Below are 22,664 nucleotides of genomic sequence, written 5' to 3' on the forward strand. Positions count from 1 at the left end.
AATCTGCTGAAACAAACACAGAAAGAATGACTCCATATCATGAAGTTCTCCAAACATGAATACACACTTTATTACGCAAGATTAGCTAAAACAGGCTTCTGAAACATGACCTGCAGATCAAACTCAACACGCAAACCCAAAACTGGAAGAAGGTTCAGAATGAAGCTTAATAGTTATCATGCCTGTTCGAGCGACTCATCACATCGAGAACCCTGGACTGAATCTTTCGGCTTTGTGTACTTTGAGGCTGACCTCAAGACCATCGAGCCATGCCGGTGTTGTATGGTATCCTGCATCCCCATGGCAGCATGAGGGAACACCGGCTTGATCCAGTTTTTAGTACCCACACACTTTTCCAGCCATCGAGACCGAGCAATCTCTGTGTGTTGATATATGCCGTAGTGCTCAGATGCTGTTGCGCCAGCTTGCCACCTTCAAGTCATGGCTCAAACCCTTAGAAAAGCACTTGGACAATTTCAGAAGTGCCTAGCCCCTGAAAGAGACAAAGGCAGTGAACTAGGGCACTAGGTGCCCACTCCAGCCATTAAATGTACTCTGGTCCCCTGGTCTTTACCTTGGGCCCAAGAGACCGGTTAGGTACCCTTTTTCTACCTTAACGAGACATTTAAAGGAACCATTTTGTGCATTTTCCTTATGAACTATTTTGTCTACATTCTTGACATGCCGCAGTTAAATATGTCTCGCTCTATATATAGCCTGCAGTTTTTACTTGCAATAATAGGTTTTGACTATTGTTTGCGTTCCAAATAAGTTTTTTTTTTTATAGAAATGTGCTTGGATATTTGTGTTACTCATACGCGCGAGGCTTGCGCTGCTCACACACACACACACACACACACACACACACACACTCTCTCTCTCTCTCTCTCTCTCTCTCATTCAGATTGGATAATGAAATACTGCAGGCGCCGAGTGAGTTTATTTGCTGCGCGTGCACGAGGCAACAGTAGGGCATGCGCGCAATACGGTGCCTGCCATGTCCACACTACGGGGGATGTCTGACTGCTCTCATCGCGGCGTGCGGTTGCTTTTTTTACAAACTCATGGCTCGCCTTGAATATCTTGTTTGTCTTGGTTGCCTCTAGAGCGCCGCCCCCCTCTCTCCCATTGGCTAACTGCGATTGCTTCGGAGATGTTATAACTGCTGAATAATAGATTTACACTGCTAGACGTATACGTCGCTGGATAGCAGCAGTAAGGTGCAATGGTTTCCAGATGTTGACTAACGCTAGACATCCAGTAGGAGGCAATCCCAACGGCTGACCCTCGTTTGGTAACTCTTGAATGTCCAGTCGGAAACCCTTGGTAGAAACTAATTTGGTTCCCTGTGTGTTAAATCAACTCTTTAATTGAGGTGTACATTAATATAGGCATGAAAGCATGTAGCAGTGTTTACAGATATTGGCCTGCCGGTTAATAATTGCACCATGTTCAGCCCTGCATTCAAGAGGACCTGTGACCACCCTGTTGACATTCAAATGTATGACCTGCAAGAGACTGATTTCTAGAGCAGGCTCTCTCCAACTCAGCTATCTTAGCAACAGAAGAAAGACAATATTAGACTACAGGACTGACCACCCTCTCGCTCGCAGTCAGAGTAGGCTTAGCTGCTGCGTGGCATGTGTAGATGGTTGCCGGTGTGCCCCTCCGGCCCCGTGAGCCCCCCCAGCATATGGAACACACTGTTCTCTGTCCGGGCTTCACTGGCGATCCCTGGAACGCACCGTTTATTACGTACACACGTGGCAGAGTTACGTCACTCTGTCTGCCGCGTGTGAGCCCTTAAAGGTACAGGCACCACACTCCTCCTTTTTCATAAAAAACAAATACAATAGGAGGCACACACATCTAGTTTCAACACTTCACTGCAAACTTAACAAAACCTCCTTATTTAATTCCCTCCCAGGCTCACAAGTTTACGCTCAACCCGTGGACCATGCACACCAGTTCAGGGGACCAACACATAGTCACTGAGATAGGTAGGCTTCCCTCTCCTGGCCCTCTGGGGATACCTCCTGCCCGCATCCTGGATCAGGCTCTCCTCACCTGCATCCCCTCGACCCAGGGGACTCGGCGGATGGGCCAGGCCACTGCTCTCGTATGGTACCTCGTCACAGTCTCTTCGCAGGGTTGCCTCCGGCCTGGTCTCCCCCACCTTCTTAAAGAAATCGGGTGACAGTGGCAGTTCCATCCGACGCAGTCACCATGAAGCCACACACAGCTACCACGTCCATGGGGCTACCACGTCCATGGGACTAGGCTCATAAGTTAGTGGCAGCTTGCTTTGTGGATGCCGTTTCCTCACTAACACTTCATCACATGGGATCAGATGATGGGGTCGGAGTCCTCTTCTATTGTTCTTTCCTTCTGTCCTCAATCTCTTTTCTTGCTCCACCTGAGCGTCGTCGATCACTGCTGGGTCTCGCTCTCTCACTTCAGGTATTAACCCTCTTGGACCCCGTTGAAGCATTGCTTCCGCTGGTGCCACTCCAGACGTCACATGAGGGGTGGCCCTGTACTCCCTCAGAAACTGGTACAGCGCCCGTTGTAGGCATTGGCCCTGTCCATGAGCAATCCAGAACACTGTTGAGGGTCCTCATGAACTGCTCGGCCTTGCCGTCGGCACAGGGCCAGACTGGTGCAATCTGTGATGTATGCCACACTTTTCCATCAACTGAGTAAATCTGTCCCCTTGGAACGGCGGTCCATTATCGGAGCACAGGGTCTGAGGCAACCCATGCGTGGCAAAGATCTTTTCCGGGGCAATTGCCACCTTATCAAACAACACTGACTCAATGAACTCGACCTCGGGGTACCGTGACCACTCGTCCATCACTAAGAAGTGAGTGTCTCTGCCTGTGGACCCAAACCTGCATGCATTCCTTCAATGAGGGGCCCTCTCTGTGCCGGGGCACCCGCCTGACACCACACAGAGGCCATCACCAACTGTGCCATCCATTTCTCAAGCTCAGGGAACCACACTTTCTGGCGTAACCTTGCTTTCATCTTTGCTGTTCCTTGATGACCCTGGTGCGCCTGTTCGATGAATTGCAGGATTTTACACATCGAAACCACAATGCGGTCTCCCCAGAGTAAGAGCCCGGCTCCTCCTTCACTCTCCACAACTGTTCTAGCAGCAGGTGCACCTCTTGGGTTCTTTGTGCCAGAGTGTCCACCACCAACTTCCACAACCCTCTGCTGAAGGGCTGACTTCAGTATCAGGAAGCACTCTTCCTCTGTCACAGCCTTTTTCAAGCTCTTGGAGCGGCACTGAGCTCGGGGGTTACCGATTCAACAATCAGCTGCTCATGCTCGTCAGCCTCCTCACCACTGATATCTTCACGTTCTTCCGCCCGCCTCTTGGGTTCCTTGACAGATAATCGGTTGTGTTGTTGTTGCCTGGCTAATACACCAGCGAGACCCCATACTCCATACTCCAGGAGTGCTAGCATCCACTGTTCAATCCGGGCTGGGGGGCTTTGATGATGAGCCATGATCGGCAGCAGAGGCGTGTGGTTAGTCACCACTGTCAGCGGCAGGCCAAGCACGTAGAATCGAAAGTGCCGACACCCCCACAAGACCGCCAGGGCCTCCCGCTCAATCTGCGAATAGCGCTGCTCTGGTTCAGCCAGCACCCTGCTAGCATAGGCGATCGGTCTGAATGCTCCTTGTGCGTCCGTTTGGGTGAGGACCGCACCCAGACCAAACGGACTGGCGTCCACCACCACCTCCGATGACGACAACAGATCGAAGAACGCCATGGTGTCTTCTGCCATTAGCGCCCCTTTCACATCCTCAAAAGCAGCTTGCTCTTGAGGGCCCCACTGCCACGTCGCATCTTTCCTGGGGCAGCTCCTCAAGGGCTCCTACCTGCAGGTTATGTTCCAGATGAAACGGGCACAGTAGGTGACCATCACCAGAAAGCTTTGGACTTTGGTTACATTCTTTGGGGGCATTGCCTCCATGATGTCCTTGACCTTCCGGGGGTCGGTGACACACCCTATTCCTTGAAGACAAACCTGAAAAACTCAATCTTTCTCTTCAGGAATTCGCACTTCTCTTTGTGCAAGGTCAGCCCCAGAGCCTGCAGCCACTTCAGAGACTTTATCAACCGTTCCATATGCTCAGCCTGTGTCTTTTTGCGAACACCAGAATATCATTGCTGATATTGAGCACACCCTCCAGATCAGCCAGGGCCACTCAGATGATGTTCTGGAACACTTCCGCTGCTGATGACACACCAAAGCTTAGGCGTTTATAATGGTAGAGGCCCTGGTGTGTGGTAAAAGTGGTGATATATCACAAGTTTGGGTGTAACACCACCTAATGATAGCCAGCACGCAGGTCAAGCTTTGAAAAGAAGCAAGCCCCTTGCAGTTCTGCGATGATGTCGTCAATCGCGGGCGTGAGGCATCTCTCTAGATTTATGGCCTTTTTCGGGAGCCTCATATCAACACAGATACTCAGCGAATCAGGCTGCTTCGGCTTATGTGCAATGACTATAGGCAACACCCATGGGGTAGGTCCATCCACCTTCTCTATAAGTCCTGCACACCTGATTATCCAGTTCTTTTCCACCAGGTCCCTCAGAGGGAATGGGACTCTGCGGTGCTTGAGTTCAATTGGCTGTATGGACTCATTGATATGCAGCCTCACAGGTTCACCAGCGAATGTGGCCTATCCTCTTAAACAGCTGGTACTTTGTCAGAAGACCCTGTACATCCTCCATGTACACCGTATATGCAAAGCTTATGATGCCCAATGCTTCAGCCGCTGCACAGCTCAGGGGAGTGTTGCTGCTAACACTCATCATGTAAAACCAAGCTTTGATGGATGTTCCTCCATGTTCGACTTTCACCACAAATGCTCTGGCCAATGGAATGGGTTGCTCACTGCCAAACGTGAAGATCCCCGTGCCCTGAACTTCTGCAACGCGGGCGGCACCAACATGGCATTGTAATGCACTCTTCCCATTATGTTCACTGATGCCCCTGTGTCCATCAGCACAGGTACTGTTGACTCATTGACCTGTAGAAGACACTGTGGCTGCCTTCTGGTGGTGGCACGCAGCACAGTGACGCTGGAGATGAAGACTATATTTTCGTCCTCGTCCTCTTCCTGAGTCAGACCATCTTCCCCTTGATCTACCTGAAAGACGTTGGGCGGGTGCTGTTATCTAAAGAAACCTGCCTGTACCGGCCCCCTCTGCACCACCACTGGTACCGGTGGCCTGCACATCCGGGCATAGTGATCAAGCATTCCGCCGGGTGCGGGAGATCATAATCGCACTTGAGGCATGACTCCAGAGGCCTGCCTCGTTTGTCACGCTGGCCACCACTCGGTTGTCGGGCACCTCTCGCTCCTTAACCTTGTCCCACAGCACACACCTCCTCCATCTTAACCGGCCGAATGGTCGCTTCCATTTTCAACGCCCTCACTTTGGACACCTCATGGGCCGGCCCAGCTCCAGTATGCATGGCAGCGTGAGTCCCGGTTCCCACAGCACCTGCCTTCTCAACTTGCTAGATGAACAGCTCTGAATGAGCTGGTTTCTGATCATGGTCTATGCAGTCTCCCAGGCACACACAATTGACATATGATGCAGACGGTCATAGAATGTGTCTAGAGACTCATCATCTTTCTGTCTGGCACTAAACATGATGAAACGCTCATAGTCCGTGTTGGTTAATGGCATAAAGTGCTCGCGCAAAGTGTTCTTGGCTGCTGTGTATGATGCATCCACTGGCTGCAACGATTAAAAGATTTTGTGCACTGCTGGGCCTGCCGAGTACAGAAGTGTGGCCACTTTGCTATCATCATCAAGTCTGACCCGTGGCCTGGAAGTACATGTCCAGACAGTCTATCCAGAGCCCCCACCTCCACTAGTGTCCAATCAGCCAGGAATATCCTCCCCAGCGCACAGGCCAAAATCTCCAAAAATTTAGCTTGATGGGACAAAGGGAAAAATAAAAACAAACTTAGCTGGGCCTCACCCCTCTCCTTACCACAATACTGAGGAGAAAGGTCCAAAAACACCCCAAATCCGGTTTCCCAGCAACAGAATGTCACCCCCTGCGTGAGGGGAGTCCACTAATTAATGTGATAGGTGCACAAGCACCCCAATGGGAGCTGCAACCTTCTTCACCACGTGCAGGCAAAATTACGGCCGTCTGCTTTGATCTCACTGACTCTGCGGCATGGAAATCATTAGAAAATGCCCCAAGAAATCTCACTGCCTCAGCCATGCAGGTTCGCGTGTCGGATCGATCACGCAACCTCATCGCCAATGTAGATGGTTGCCGGTGTGCCCCTCCGGCCCCATGCGCCCCCCAGCATATGGAACCCACGCGACACAGTTGCCTTTAGCGACTGAAATCGCACTTAGATTTGTGGGTTTCAGTGTTCATAGCAAAGCAGTAAGAAAGTTCAGTTCAAAACATGCAACCGTTCAACTTTTCACCACATCATTAATGGGGCATACTCATAGCTCCACTAAGGTACCTCAATCCTACCATGCAGAAGTTCACAAATGCCATCTCTAAGTGAAGCCTATACCGCAGTGTAAGATTGTGCAATGCAGATCCAAACTATATGCCGACACAGCATACTCTTTCTATTTACGCCTTTGTTCTCTTCTCTCTACCCGGGCCTCTGCTGTCCCTAACCACCAATGCTTTTTGCCCCTTCTATCTGCCTATGCATATAGAGCCCTTCTCCTCCACCTATTCCTTCATCTCTGTGCCTGGGATTGCATTGCCCATCTCCTTCTCAACCTTCCTTCAATTGTGTCTGCCCATGCCTGTAGTGCCCTTCCCTTCCTGCTAGTCCCCCATATCTGTGCCCGGGATTGCATTGCCCCTCTCCTCTTCGGTCTTCCTTCAATTGCATCTGCCCAGGCTTGGAGTGCCCTTCTCCCCCTAAAAATCCCCCATCTCTGTGCCCGGGATTACATTGCCCCTTTCCTCCACAACCTTTTTTCAATTGTCTCTGCCCAGGCTTGCAGTGCCCTTCTCCTCCTCCTGATACTCCCCCATCTCAGTGCCCAGGATTTCAGTGCCCATCCCCCACCAGACCATCCTTCCCTTCTCTAGTTGTAGCACACTTATCCACCTGCACCTACTCCCCCATCTCTGTGCTCAGGACTTCAGTGCCCATATCCTCCTAGATTTTCCTTCATTTGTCTATACCCAGGCCTGTATTGCCCTTTTCCTACTCCTGAATATCTGTGCCAGGATTTCAGTGCCCCTCTCCTCCTCAACCTACCGAAGAGGGATGGGGAAGCTTACCACCCTCTCCCGCTCCTACTAAATTCATGACGAGGAAGAAAGCCAGAAAGCACCGCAATCACCCATTCTATTTCAGACGAATTCCCAATGGACATATGATTGACAAATATGTTAAGAGGTATCCCCTCAGTCAGCCATACCATCTGAGGCACATGCAGACCTATCCATGTGTGAACGAAGAGCCACAGGTTGTGATTAAGGATACCCATATGGACAGTTTAGACTAATCATCAAGGTGCCATGTTGCTGACGCTGTTAGAGACATCACAACATAGAAGCGTTAGACATGAAGCACACATGCCATCTGCACTTCGGGACACAAACGCGCACTTGAGTACATGAAGAACATAAGCGTACAGTTCTATAGTTAGAGGCTACATATACATACTGTCATTACTTTTATTATTCTGCCAATAGCCAAACGCAGCAACCGCAAGAGACAAGAGATCCTGAGCGCAGCTTGCAGATGCTTACATGCAAATAACCCTATGGAGCTGCAGGAACACTTACAGGACCTGACAGAGCCAAGTGTGACAAACCTATGGAATTGTAGTACAGTATGGACACTGTAGAAACTGCATTATAAGGTTCAGGACAATAACAGCAGGCCTCAGGGCCCAAAGCAAGAGATGAGGTAAGCTGATTCAGCCTGGACAGAGAGTAAGACGTGTGAGACAGGACCCGCAGCCAAGGCCAACAGATACAGATAACATTCAAATCCACAGCCAACAAAGAGACCAGCTGCAGAAAAGACCAATAAATCCTCATAATTCAGAGCTCCACAGATCAAATTTGTGGTGTCTGAACACGTGACACGGCCGAAGCAGACAATGGACAGCGATCAGCAGTGGGAAAGGAGAGCTGGTCCCAGGCTACCAGACATGAGTATGCAACAATGTGCCACAAGTGTTGCGCCAATCCGGAGAGCACTCTCATGAGCTAAGATGGTGTACCCAATTTACAATGCAGACACATAGTCATTCTTGTCACCTTGAAGAGGTACAGAGAGAGCTGAGAACTCTGGTGGGTCCCAGGCCTGGGTTAAGTCAGCTCTAGCCAATCACAGTTTAGTACCCTAAGGATGGGTAGCAACGGGTAAGAACCAATGGTAAATCCACTACACTGCAACATTGTTATAGATAGTGACTTGGGGATGGAATAGGCCAGCCACCTGACATGAGAGAGCCAGTAGTCTAACATCTATATAGTCCACTATGGGTGGTATAATACTCAATACCCAATCCCATGACCCAATAAGTTTCCTGGAGAAGGGCGTAGGTTGTGATGTCACTCTGACATAATGGAATAGTAAAACCGGCCTGCGAGCCGAGTAAGAGCGAGATGTGCATAGATTCTCTCTGTTCCTGTGCTGATCCCTGTTGGTTTTGCCTGTAATAAACCACAGTTTGAACTTGCCGTGGACTGAGTCCTCTGTGTATTTTAGGAAGGAGGGAGATGGGCTCTCCAAGTCCGCGGACTTCCAGTGTCCCTCTGGCATACCTGGGGGTGCGCCCCCATCAAGTTCGTAGCAGAGGTGATGGTTCGCTGCGTGAGCCCGGCTCCAGGTTGTCTCCTTCGCTGCCGAACCTGAGAGGCTGCAGGACCCTCACATATTTCGAGAAGTCGTGGGAATAAAAAGCAGGCCTGTGTAAAGGCCGTCAAGAGCCCCTTGGAAATCATCTTGCCCGAAGTCAGCGAGTTGTCCAGGCAGACCAGGACAGGGAGGTGAGCGCCTTGAGGAGTCGGCAGCCAAACGACACTAGCAGACCACAGAGTGTGAGTATTGACCCAGTCTAACGGCAACTGTGGTGAAGGTGGGTGCTGAGTATTGTGAAGTATTGTTGAGTATTGTAAAGTATTGTCAAAGTATTGTCTAGCATTGTCATAGTTACTAGGGACAGGAGCGGAGGTAGAATTCCTTCATTTATGTTTAGGGCACATTCAGTCTTAGAGGGAAAAGGTTCTGGTGAATAACCTAGATTATGGACTCTTGTGCTTGGGTGACTGAATATATGTAAATGTTGGTATTCCTGTCGGTTGGGCATTTTAGCTCGGGTCATAGATGACGGTATCCCTGTGTGGGCTAGCAAGGGAGCTGGCCTAGATTTCAGAAGGTGAGTTGACTGGTTAAGTCTCCTGGAGTGAGAAGTTTTGCATGCTAGGTGACGCAGCGGGTGCAGTTCAACCACAAGAGAATATTGGTTTACTCCGCCTGGAGTGTGGGAAGACAACTGTGGGGTTTTTGTATGATTTGAGAGTAACAGGCTACTACAGTGTGCGCGTGCAGTATTTGTTGTGTATTACCTTGTCTAGAACTGGTGACGTCACCCTTAGGTTTGCACATAGGACACGGAGAGCACGAGACAGTGAGGAACTAGATTGGAAACTTGAGATTGGCAGACAAGGTGAACAAGTGGCATTGCTCAGAAGGCGCATGCACAGGATTTTGGGTGAACCTGAGGAGGCAATGAGTGTGAAGGTGGGGCAGTGCGTGGAGCATGCCTGGTAAGTTGTGGAGCAGGAGAAGCTCATAGAAAGTGAAAAGTACTGTTCCTATATTGTGTCTTTCTCCCTTAACAGTGGGCTATCAAACCCTTGACGTGAGGTCAGGCAAAGGTACTGAACAATGTATCAGGGAAAATGCAGGGGGACAAGCCCCTTCAGCACTTGTGTAAGACACTTCCGCCTTATTGAGAGAACATTTGCAAGTATAGCATAGAATGGTCCAAAGGTAGAGATGGAAAGTTAACTAAACCATGGCCACCTTGTGGAGGTTTCTCTAAAGACGTGCAGCAATCACTACTGACACATATACAGGGTACTTATATGGGGAAGAAACTAGCGAAACGCCTGGCCATATTTGAGTTGTGGCACATGTTTCAGGAGGGCGAGGGGGATGCAGCGAGGCATCAGTGGATGCTGAGCCAGCAGGAGGTGAAGGAACTAAGGACTCATCCCTTCACACCTCTCCCTGACCCTCCAAGTGTAGCATCCTATGGCACAGACGATGAGCAGGGGATGTACCCGATGCGAGAATTAAGGGCAGCAGAAAGGTACTTAAATCTGACATATTAGCCACCAGCATATACCAAAGAGGAGAAAGGCGCAGGGCAGCCAGCTATTGATCCTGAGGCGAGCAGCGAGGCACAGCTGGGCACGAAGGAGGGGCTTGAGGGCATAGCCACGAATTAATGGATAGGAGGACAGATATTCCTGAAATTGCAGGGGAAGACAGATGAGGATGCAGAAGGAGCGACCAAGGCAATGGAAGGACTGAAGAGAAGTAGCAAAGTGATAGATTGGGCTGAGAGAATGGATGAGGAGGATAGGAAGGAGAAGGAAAGGGAGGGGTGATTATTAGAGCTTGAGGACAGGGAAAGAACAGGGCCGGACTGGGAACCAAAAGTGGTCCTGGATTTTTTTTTCAAAGTGGCCCCATATTTAGCCAAACGAGCAAGCACAGCGGGTGAGCCCAACCCATCTATGACAGGATTAGGAGTATCCCCCCAAAAAAATGTTGAATACAATTAGTCAAAATGAGTGAATTTAAAGCATGTGTTAAACATAGATGGCTTAAAAAGGCATGTTTTAAATAAGTTCATGATCTCTCAAAGTAGAGAAGGTAGTGTCCTAAACGTATGAAGGTATTGCTTCTTATAGAGCTACATGCTTGGGTGGGTGTCCCCATCGTGGTCCAGGTCTGGAGACATGGGCGGCACCAGGCCTTGGCTTGGGAGGGCTGAAGCCCTCCGACTTTGAAGCAGATGGTAGCACTAGTTGTGCTGCCCAGCAGGGAGTTCCTATGGCAAAGGATTGCGATGGCAAGAGTGTGTCAAATTTCTCACTTGGGAGAATGGATTTACATAATTAACTTTGAGACAGAAGCAGAAAACATACAGAGCCTGAGGACAAAAGCCTGACTGGGCCTGATAAAAAAAAAAAACTATGATGAAGCCAAAGGACGGCCTCAACTTGCAGATGGCCTACACCTCCAGTGATTAGCATGGCACTTTGGAATTAAACAGCCCCTGCATTGGGTTGAAAGATGCATCTGATGGGCAAAAGGAGAATGAAATAGGTATGCAGCCTCCTGGGCTCAGAGGCGGGGCCAAAAGCCCAATAGGTGGATGGCTCCATGCATGATCAGCTTTCAAACGTGTCATTCAGCCCCCTCACACTCTCTCCAAACTTTGAGACTGGCTCCACCCATGCCTGGAAGGCAGTGCTTGGGTAGATGAGCCAGTTCACATTGCTCCCGTAATCAAGCGAACAACTATTTTGAAGTTAGGTGAATTGGTGGAATTGGTGCACCATTGTTTTGTGAATTATCATAATGTGGGTGAATGGGTTTCGCCACAGATGTCAGCAGGCCCTCATTTTTAATAACTATCCATGTGGTAGAGCTCACTGCTCTCGTAAACCCACAATGTAGGATCTGATTGCCTTGCCCTTTTAAGAGACGACCCTGCACTGGACTGAAGGGGAGCACAAGCCAATGCCTCTCGAAAACCCCATATTCTCAAAATGACCCTCGCGTGGGCAAATGGTGCCCAACGTCACCTATCAGCAGGCAATGCTCATGTGTCGGGGAGTTCTCTGTGATTTACCTGAAATAAAAGTTTGCAAGTTACAAGAGAGCTGTTCGGCCTAGGAAGATGAGACAGGTCCTTTTCCTACAGAGCATTTCGCACATTCCTTCTGCTCCCAGGAGCCGCTGCTGGAGACCTTCTGAAAATCACCATTTGTTCGCTTTCAAAGCCCTTTCCTCTAAGTGGGTGGTACAATATTGGACTGTGGGTGAGGCTGCGCACTGAAAAGCCTCAATGATAGCCTGCATGCTGTGTGCTTGGAGCCGACTATGCCCCATGGCACTGAGAGTAATGCACAGGGCTGTGCCACTTTATAAGGACCAAGTTAGTGATGAACTGGGCTGTGAACCTTTAAAAGTGACCCTGCTGACATACACTGCTCGGTTTGCAAAGGGAGGGATAGGGTGTTTGAATTAATCATATTACTTAACATAATTCTGAACAAGAGTGACCGAGATCTGTAGCCCCTGCCAGCCCATGCAGAATAAGTCTGTGCCATGCATACGAAATGCACGTACTATACCTACGCATACCTACGCCTGCCATGGAAATTGCTTTAGCAGCTCACATTACATACAACTCTGCACCTCCACCCAGCACCCTCTCCAACCCGCCTATACCCACAACACTAAGACAAAGACTCAATACTTGCTTGCTTGTTTGAAATTCGGTATATTGTCTTTGCTGGTGAAAGTAGCATCATGTAACAAAAAAGTCTGCTGCATGCCAGAGTCACATACTGCGTGACAACTGCGACGTCAAATACTGATGTAGAGTAGGGTGGGCATAGCAGTCAGTAGCAGAGCTAGAGCACACAGAAGGACCCAGTCCATTCAGATAACCTGTATGACCAACAGGCGCAGGTGTACGCCCCAATAAAAAACTTGATCATACTGCATGGGCATGGTCCAAGTGAGAAGCCACCCGCCCCCGAAGCCTTGTCTTTTATATATAACTGCACTGCTGCTCCTATAGATGCATGAACTAATTTAGCTTCTGGAGTCTTGTGTTCAGTGCGCGCTACATGAAGGTATCATCGTTATGAAAGACCCCATTAAGTAAAAACAGTCTATCATGTTAATCCGGACATTTCCAGTCTCTGATGCATGTGTGTGCTTTGGGTTTTGTAAAAGGTCCCGCATGCGCAGTTCATCGCCAAGCGGAAAAAACCCAGGATGGGGGACGCAGGTATCATTGGGCGGTGCTGCCCTGAAAGGCCTAACCATGGTATTGCCATTACTTCTGCAGCTGTCAGTGGGCAAGTGCCGTTTATGGCACATAGGAAATTGGCACATGTCTAATCCTCAATTAGATAGAGAATATGCTCACGGTAAGTGTGCCCTGCATTTTGTGTCTCATGTGTTTCTAAAATCCAACAGCAGGACGGAAGAGAACATGCTTCCAGGATAAATTCAAGCAAAGTACAAAAGCCTCAGTGGACTCTCTTGCACAGTATCATTCAAATATGTCTGTTTGCATAAATGGTAGGCATGAATCCACTGTCCCTGTATTAGGGCAAGCTGAAGATGTGTTATGGCTGCAAGAGGCAATTTCAACATATTTGAGTCCCCCCCTTGCCTTACACAATACGGGAGTGCTGGAGCATGCAGGATACCAGGAGCGGCAGCACTGGTGTGTGCACGATAGCGTGATTACTGACTGGAAGTGCTGGCGCATGCAAAATACTGGGACCCTGGAGTTGCCATGAGCACTGTTAGCAGCACACACATGACACCGGGCATTACCAGCACATGCACTGTCCAGGGAGTGCCGCGGCCAGATGTATGCACAAATACCCATCATCAGCTACAGATCATGAGTAAAAATCAACCCTTACTTGACATTTGTGATTAGCCAGAGGTGCCAGAGCCAGAGAGCACTCTGCTGCCTGGCCTGGCCTGGCCTAATGCAGCAGCAGCATTTACATCAGCCTACCTGCAAACGTCCACAGAGCACCTGGGTTAAGTAATTGTTTGAAGAAATTTTCCCATGTAAGGGTATTCATATCTCTACTACAGTGCCCACCGAAAGGGGCCTTCAAAACTCTATGCATCATCCTGACAGGAGCGTATTTGAATAATTGGCACAATTATCGGTCTGTCCTCCTCACAACGCCTAACAAACCAACCATTTGGGTCACTCAGGTCTGCAACACTGGTACTAATGCAGGCTGACAAACCAAATCATCTCTGCGGCGGAGGTAGGACTATTACCCAACTAGGCCCCAAAATGTGCAGTGATGGCCTTCTGAATGTAAGAGAAGAAAATATGATTCAGTGCTGTACAGGTCTTTCAGGCCTTGCTTCTCCTCCAATTCATCAACCTTGATTTCTAACTGCAGGGCCTGCAGTCTTTCACCAACACCCCACCCCCTCATCCCGTGCACTGCCCACCCCACCACACCAAGTTCTGATACATATCCAACAACCAATCCGCCATCTCATGACAGCATTCATCTATCATAGGCCCTTGCACTGTGACATTCCCACCACAGTGACAATTGCAATGAACTCTAACTTTGCTAAAAGCATTTAATCATATGTTATGTAGCATATCGTTAAATACTTGTTGTTAAAGTGTCTGTCCTCCACTATTGGAATGCAACAAGGATCGCTGGAAAAGCATAGGTAAATCCCCTACCCCCATGCCTTCATGTCTCAGCCTCCTTGTTTACCCCGCTCAGTTTTTCTTCTGCGCTTTGAAACAGTTTGCTCTGCATGTAGCGCTTTACGCATTTACAATTAATAAATGCAAGATACCAGCCCAGGAGTAGTATTGGGACATACGGGAGACAGGGATTTCCAGGACATGTGGGATACTGAAAATACTGTTACTGTACATGCAGGATGCCAGTGATCGCCGCACAGATACTTATTAAAGAAAAAGGCAAGCACTTTGATGATGATTTCAAAAAAAGCTGTTAACAAGCACAGCAACAGTGAGTGGAGCGGTCCTAAATTGCAGGGTGCTTTCCAATGACTGATTGAGCGGGGTAGGTAACCAGGCCCTAAAACCCCCGCCCACCAGCACTGAGCAATCACAATCCCACTCCTCTCCACCGTCTGCAGCCATTCCGAGGCTCGAGCTCCAACACTGCCGCCCACCGGCACCAAGCAATTTATCTATTTAATAATGCACTAACCTGAGTAAAATACTGCCCTGCTCCACTCGCCATGCCAGTCGCCATTGTCAGATTCAGAGAGCAATCTCAGTCAGAGCAGTGCACTGAGACATGAGGTCTCCCGCCTGCCAGCTGTGCGCAGCCCTGCCCCTGCACAATGTGTGCAGCACATCATGTGATGCAACATGAATTCGAGTGAACACAAACCAGGGCCGCAGACCTGACATGCGCGGTGCTCTGTCCTCAAATGTGCAGGCGCAAGCCGGCCCATCCTCAACCCTAGGAAGAAATGAAATGTGTAGCCAATTTCATGCAAGCCACCCAAGCCGGCTCAGGCTGGGTGTTCTTTTCTTTATTTAGGTATCCTTCCGCAGTTCCGCTAAGACCTAAAGAGGTCCTATGCCTCGAGGCCTACCGGGGGATGTCCCGTGTCCCGGTGGGCCAGTCCAGCCCTGGGAGAGAAGGAGAGAGGAGAAGATGGAAAGGGAGGACAGGGAGAGAAGGAAGGAGGAGGAGAAGGAGTGCATGGAGAGGGAACGAGAAGAATGGATCGAGAGAGATCTTAAGGAAAGGAAGAGAGTGGAGAGGGAGATGAGGGAGAAAAAGAGAGAGGGAGTTGGAGAAGATCGAGAGACGATGAGAGACAGCAGAGCAGGAAAAACGCAGGTTAGCACAGTGGGTGAAGAGGGTGCTGCAGCTAGATAGACAAGCAAGGGAGGGAGCACGCAGGGAGGAGGACGAGTGAGCAATAAGGGCGGTAAAAACACAAGTAGCCCCAGACAGGGGAGGCGACAGACTCGAGGAGGAAAGGCGAACAGAATTAGACAGCACCAGCTCACGAGGCAGGAGCATGATAGACAAGGAGAGAGCAGGCCTAGGGGCCTATGGGGAGGAAGCAGATATGACTTGAGAGACAACAACCTCAGCATGAAACCTAATACGGACTTCACATCAAGGAGACTGAGTTTTGCTGACAATTGTTTTTGTAATATGGACACAGGTTCTGACAATAAGGACAGGTACAGTGGGAATGAGAGGGGAAACAGTCCGAACCCCAATCAACGGGGGCTGGGACAAACAAGCAAGTGGCATGGGAGTTCAGGGTGCACACAGGGGAATACGAAGGGGGCAGCTCAAATGAACACACACGACTGACAACCAACTTCAACACTCAACAGGACACCACTACATATATTGACAGGCTCAGAGACCTCCCAGGATGAAGGAAAGGGGTAACAGCACAGGCTTTTTTAAGGGGAAGAATGAAGAGAAGGTATGATAGCAAGAGAGCACCCATAATGGAGCCAATAGATGTATATGCAGGCATCGAGAGCGAGAGGGGGGACAGACAGGTCAGATTGACTAGAAGGATGCATAAGGATGAGGCAGTGTATACACGGATGCCCTTATTAGAGAGAGGAGGGGTGTGACCTCAGTATGTGCCATGGAAGCACACTGACATGGTGAATGTGAAGTGTCGGTTACCATTGTTGAGTAGAGGGGAGTGGATATATGAGATGGGTAAAATGACAGAGGGACATAGGTTGGTGGTGGGTGACGTGAAGGGACTTTTAGTGTCAATATTAGGAGACACAGCCGATGATGTATGGAAAAGGGTGGGGTTCCCGGGGGTGATGACACAAAACACAGCACACAACGGTTCACCATTTGCAAACTGCAGGACAGCAGTATGACAAACACTGAGGACACATTACCCAGACACATCAGACATTGGGGAATTATGCCACGGAAAATGAGGGAAGATGAAGACCCTGTGCAATACATTCAGGAGATTCAAGAGCTTCGGCACCTTGAAATTCACGAGCCTTGGGGATTTTTCAGGGGGTTTCCATGGGCAAGGGAAGGAGCCACCACAGTGTTGGACCTATGGGCAGACAGGGCACCTTTCAAGGGTGCATAGGCTCAAACAGAATTGGGGAGGGCAGAGCTAGCAGCCCTACCAAAGGGATCAGGATGATTATTATATGCAAGACCAGCAACAACAAGCACAGATGCAGGGTACATATTAGCAAATTCCACAAGCAACAGCACAAGTACCACCAGCACGGATGCCAACACCAGTATCACAGTATCTTGAAGCACCACAGATTCAGGGAAACATGCAACAACTAGCACAGACACAGAGCAATGACACACCAGCACACGTGGACACAGTGGTGACAGTCCCTGTCAGACAATTGGGAGGAGTTACCATGGATGGTATCAACTTCTTTACTGGGAATGGGATGTCCCTGTATCCTCAATAGGACAGCACAAAGACGAACTCGATGTGTCCCATCCTGTCGATCACACTCAACCCTGCAGAGGAACCTCGCATAGGGGTGGTGATAGGTGAAAAGACTTTTTCCTTTCTCGTTGACACAGGGGCGACTAGGTCCTGCATTAGGGAAGGAGCATTTACATTGTCAGGCGATGCCATGAACACTCAAGGATTCTCGGGAGCTCGAGAAGTGATTCCTTTTACAGACAATATCGCACTTTCTATCAGAGATAACGATTTTTCATTACCTTTGCTTTACTCGCGACAGACACCTGTAAACAACCTGGGACGAGACATTATGAGCAGACTAAACATGACCATCTCCTTCACAGACAAAGGAATAATATGCTCCACAGCAGGAATACACATGTTAAATGTAAGAGCCAATTGTGGACGCAAGGTACAGAGGGTGGTGCCAGTGGACCCAGAAATGTTTCAGTATGGGACTGACATTGCTATTGCATGGCTTCCAAGCATTGCAGGGAAGATATTGTGGGTTCCAAATGAGTATTTGTTCAGGCCAGAGCTCCCGATGGATGAGCCAGAGGGAACCATAGTGCCCATAGAAATAGAGGCAGTGATTGAAAGAGAGGATTAGATTGCAGTACACGGGCTGGATGAACATGGAGAGCAGTGATCGTAGAGGGATGCAGGTTGACAACAGTGACAAATGAAGAGCTTTTCAGGGAAGAGAGGCTAGAAATAGAAATGGTGTTCGAAATGAGTGTGACATATTGGTTGCAAATCCACTACAGAGAGGTGCCACAGAGAATGGCAATGGCGCTGGAGGTGCCACCCTCATTTTGGGAGGAGGACATGGCCAAGGTACCCAGCACCCTATGGACTACAAGTCCCTATGACGTGGGTTGCATGAAGAGCATAGGGGGTAGTGAAGATCAAACTGAAGCCAGAAGTAATTTTACCCAGAGTAAAGCAGTAACACCTAACCAAGGAAGCAGATGAGGGCATCTATGAGACAATCATATCCCTGATTGAGAGAGGCATTCTTGTGCCTTCAGAATCCCCATGCAGTGTACCCAGTATGTAAGGCAAAGGGAGGGTCATGGCATTTCATACATGATTTAAGGCCTCTTAACCATATTGTAGAAGCAGAGTATCCTTTATTTGCAAATCCAGTGAAATATTCTGCAGCATTCTGGTGGAAGCTGCCTGCTTCACAGTGATTGATTAGAAAAATGTGGTCTTCTCTGTGCCTTTACACCCAGACTCACAAGACTTGACCAGCTTTATGTACCAAAATCAGAAGTGGAAACACACTCATTTACCAGAAGGGTGCAGCAAGTCGACATCTATCTTTAACAGAGTGATATAGATGGACTTGAGCAGCATACAGATGGAGAGCACAATTTTGCAATATGTAGATGACATTTTGATTTGCAGCAAGACAGAAGACCGGTGTAGGGAGGACACAGTGCACATGCTGACTGTGCTAGCTGACAAGGGGTACAAGGTAGACAAAGTCAAGTTACAGTACTGTCAGAAGGAGGTACTATACATTGGACAATTTCCCAAAATGGCCGACAGATCACCCCAGAGAGAGCAGAGACAATACACAAGACTCCTAAGCCCACAACAGTGAGGGACATTCACCAGTTCTTAGGGTTGTGCAACTACTGCAGAGCATGGGTCTTTGACTACAGCACACACACAAGGCCCTTACTAGGCTCAGTGAAAGGAGCACAAAAAGGAAGCAGGACACTAACATGGACCACAGAGATGACTAAGGCTTTTGAGGAACTGAAGGAAGCAATAAGCACAGCACCAGTGCTAGGGATCGCAGACCATAAACATGTTTTTTTCTTGTTCTCCCACACTGACGGCACAGTGATGAAGGCACTACTGACACACAAGATGAGCATGGGCCACAAGCCAACAGCTTACTACAGTGGACAACCCGACCCAGTAATGAGAGGACACTACCCATGCGAACAAGCTTTGGCAGCTGCCGCATTTGCAGTGGAGAAATCAGCTGCAGTAACAATGGGGTACACCACCACTCTCTTTGTGGAGCACGGCCTCTTTGCAATACTGCAGAAGCCAAAGAGCACTCTGACTACACAAAGAGCATCAGGCTATGAGGTGATACTATCAAATGTAGGCCTGAAGGTAGTGAGGTGCAGGATTGTCAACCCAGCCACATTCTAGCAGCCGTCCTCCAGACAGGAGACTATGCACACGACTGCACAGCCAACATAGAAATGTTCAGTGGCATGTGCAAGGTGGAGGATGATGCACTTCAGGGGGGAGATCTTCTCTATATTGACAGTTCGTCAACAATAGACCAGACAGATGAGGTCAGGCATACTGGGAGTGCAGTGGTAAAACTGAAGCAAGACGGGACAAGTGAAGTGGTAGTGAACACACGCCTACCATCCCAATACTGAGCACAAGTAGCAGAACTGGTGGCCTTAATACTAGCACTGGAAAACAGCATTGAGAAGGAAGTGACAATTTATTCTGACTCATCATATGTGACATCCACAGTACACTCTGGACTGGCAGGATGGCTAAGGAGAGGGTTCAGGAGGGAAGACGTGACTCCAGTACAACATGCACTGTTACTGGACAGACTGATGGAAGTAAGTGCTTATCCAAGACAGGTAGCAGTAGTGAAGTGCAAAGCACACACGAAAGGGGAAGATCCTATCTCAAGGGGAAACAAAGCAGCAGATTTTGAGGCCAAGTGTGCAGCATATTTTGTGGAGCAGTGGGAGCTAGGAGGAACCTCAAATGCAAAAGAGTGCACCAGGAATATGGTACTCAAGGAGGGGTACAACGTGCTGCCAGAAGAACAGAATATGGAGTTGCACGGAGCTGCACCCAAGGAAGAGAAGGAGCTATGGGTAAGGAGAGGATATTCAATGTCTCCCATAGATACACTATGGAGACAAGAAAACAGGGGGAAAGTGGTGATGCCACTAGCATTATTGAACACTATCCAACACACAAAGGGAAGGAGGTCATTGTTACACGCATTGAAGAAACATGGTACTGCCCTAATCTAAATGAACACATGGGTGAATTTGTGAGCAACTGTTTAGTTTGGCAGCAGTTTATAGCAGGATATACTTTGCAAGTTGTGAGAGGAGCCATACGGAAGCCAGTAGGCCCCTTCCAGCATTTACATGAGTATTGTGTAGACATGATCCAAGTCTGTCAAGGGTACCTCTACATGATAGTGGTGGTATGCCCATTTTCCATGTGGATCGAGGCTGGTCCCTGTTCACATGCTAACGAACCTTAGAGTGGCCAAATTCCTTGTCAGAGAGGTGTTCCCAAGATGGGGCATGTGTGAGGTCCTGCGGTCAGACAAGGGGCCTCACTTCGCCAACAAAGTGTTTCAGCATATTACAGCATTTTTGGGCATCCAACATAAATTTGCCTTTGCGTACCACCCACAAACAAATGGAGTGTGCGAATGCCTGAATGGCCTTCTCAAGGAGTGCATAGTCAAGACACAGCAAAGTACCAAAAGGAATTGGCTGGACTGTTTACCTCTTGCATTGTTTGCATTGCACAATAAGCCTGGGTCCGACCACCATTTAACGCCCCATGAGGAGGTGACTGGATGGCACATGCATCTTCCCCTGGCTCCTCCCACAAGAGCACTGAAGGATTGTGAGATTAGTGCAGACATGTTAGATCAGAAAATGAATAAGTACATTACTTCGCTGCTGGCAAGTGCTTTTTTTGTCCCTCGCCAGATACAGCGACATTGGGGGGGGGAGGCAGAAGACAGCGAAGAGAGCAATGACGACAGCACACCAAAAGACTCTGGACCCAAGAACCTTGTGAAAGTGGCTGACATTGTCCTCTTATGCAACTGCATATTGCGCTGGAATGCACCAAGGTTCACCAGCCCACACATCGTGGAAAAGGTGGCCAACCGGGCCGTGAAACTAGAGTGTAAAACAATCTGGAACCATTTGACAGACGTCAAGCCTTATAAAGCAGTGGCCTCACCTGGCAACAAAGTCACTTTGACCGATAGGCCAATGTTCAGCACCTGGAAGAGCTACAAGTGCGTTCTGAACTTACACGACTAGGGAAAGCAGGACACCCAATGCTCATGCGCTCCCATGCAGCAGAAGTAGAGACTGGGACTCTTGTGGATATAGATTAGGATACACTCTCTGTTATTATTCTCTTCTGCACACACAGAGCCTATGTGCAAGTTGATACCACTATACTGTTGTTTATATTCATGTTGTCCTCCACCCGTCACCCAGAGAGTCTCCAATCAATTTGTCCATGCTGTGAGCAGACCTAGCAGATTCCAGCCTGATCCCCTGGAGTATACTATCTTGCCTTTATAGAGTATGTGACCCAAACCATCCCACAACCTGAGCACAGTGATCCCCCAGCCATTGCCACTCCAAGAGACCCATCAGTAAGAAAACTGTGGGAAGAAGTGTTTGCTTTTGCCATCAGTGATTATTTGGTCCAGAGGGCTTGAGAGTGTTTCACAATACTAACCAAGTCACGCATTCCTTCCTGCATTTCAGGCTGACAACTATATCTTCAGGCTGCAAGGATCAAGCAGCGTAAGTGAAAATGAGGGAAACAATAACAGAACATTACTATTATGTCGTGTCTGTTATTTCCGAGTGGATTGATGGGGCTCGTGTTTTGGAGAATATACATTGTTGCTAGCACTACCGCTGTACCCTCTACTAACATTTCCCCAACCAACCTGAGCAGGAGGACTGACCATGTCAAATGGACAGGAGAACCCTGCTGATAAAGTAAAGAGGGGTAAGCACAGTGTTGACACAGACATTAAAAGGGTTTGCATGTATCTCACCGACACTGTTCGAGTGTCTAACAACATGTGGTACAAACACATGACAAAAGTAGGTATGTAAACCACCAGGGATAGTTGTTATGTCTACTCTTTAATCCCCTATGCAATGAGTGCCTCCAGAACGTTCATAGCAATTGAAATACCTGCAGTGAGAGCACAATGCCTAATGGATCTCACGATTGTGCAAACTCGAGGGAGATTTCAAGGGAAGACCGCCAGGCTGAGATGGATGTCCAAAGGAACTTTCCTGTATGATGATAATTACATAAAGATAGTAGACACGATGAACAATTATGGGCAGCTAGATGAAGCTATACAGTACATAAGTGACGGGACTGAGAAGGGAGAAACAAAGACTATCACACTGAAGGAATTGCCTTCTCCCTGGACAAGGGTGAACTGAATAATACTCTACAGCCCTTTAAAACAAAGTAGTTCATAGTGAGATGAATGGGCATGCAGAATTTACTCAACATCAATGATCGAAATGACTGAGGCAGATGGCAAAAAGTTAACTGTTTTATTATCAATGGTTTAAAAC

This window comes from Ambystoma mexicanum, chromosome 11, assembly GCF_040938575.1.
Source record: "Ambystoma mexicanum isolate Mex_15411 chromosome 11, UKY_AmexF1_1, whole genome shotgun sequence".
NCBI classification, from domain to species: domain Eukaryota; kingdom Metazoa; phylum Chordata; class Amphibia; order Caudata; family Ambystomatidae; genus Ambystoma; species Ambystoma mexicanum.